The sequence below is a fragment of the Chiloscyllium punctatum genome, unplaced genomic scaffold (assembly GCF_047496795.1).
Source record: "Chiloscyllium punctatum isolate Juve2018m unplaced genomic scaffold, sChiPun1.3 scaffold_354, whole genome shotgun sequence".
Classification (NCBI taxonomy): domain Eukaryota; kingdom Metazoa; phylum Chordata; class Chondrichthyes; order Orectolobiformes; family Hemiscylliidae; genus Chiloscyllium; species Chiloscyllium punctatum.
In genome coordinates, this window is record NW_027310088.1 from 152,501 (window position 1) to 153,434 (window position 934).

The following is a 934-nucleotide window of genomic DNA, read 5'->3' on the forward strand; positions in this document are numbered from 1 at the left end:
GAAGTCGACGTGCTAAGCACCACGGGACCCCTTTCGCCTGCAGGTCCCGAGCCGCCTTTTTTTTTCAATTTGTTATTACAAGTATCGCGTTCCCCAAACCTGCGTGACGAGCACCGCAGGGCGGCAGAGCCATCGCGCTTGGCCGGGTGGCAGAGGAGGACCAGACTATTCACAGATAGCGGCCCAACGACTCCCAGAGCCGGTGGTGCGGCACGCGAGGTCTGCTCTCATCACAAGTGGCTTTAGGGAGTGCTAAGGCAAGGTTCTGCAGCCTCCACCCTCATCGCAACACCCAGGGTTAGCCAACCCCTCATGTCGTCGAGAGACCTCCGCACAGGCCTCTGACTTAACTCTCAGAATGGACGGAAAGAGCCGGGTAAGCCTTTCAAAAGATTCGACCACGTGCCGAAAACTTTAGACTTCCCTGAGCTCTCCGGCTTGCACCGGGACCCCTTTCGCCTGCAGGTCCCGAGCCGCCTTTATTTTTAATTTTCTGTTACGAGTATCGTGTGCCCCAAACCTGCGTGATAAGCACCGCAGGGCGGCAGAGCCATCGCGCTTGGCCGGGTGGCAGAGGAGGACCAGACTATTCACAGATAGCGGCCCAACGACTCCCAGAGCCGGTGGTGCGGCACGCGAGGTCTGCTCTCATCACAAGTGGCTTTAGGGAGTGCTAAGGCAAGGTTCTGCGGCCTCCACCCTCATCGCAACACCCAGGGTTAGCCAACTCCTCATGTCGTCGAGAGACCTCCGCACAGGCCTCTGACTTAACTCTCAGAATGGACGGAAAGAGCCGTGTAAGCCTTTCAAAAGATTCGACCACGTGCCGAAAACTTTAGACTTCCGTGAGCTCTCCGGCTTGCACCGGGACCCCTTTCGCCTGCAGGTCCCGAGCCGCCTTTATTTTTAATTTGCTGTTACGAGTATCGTGTGC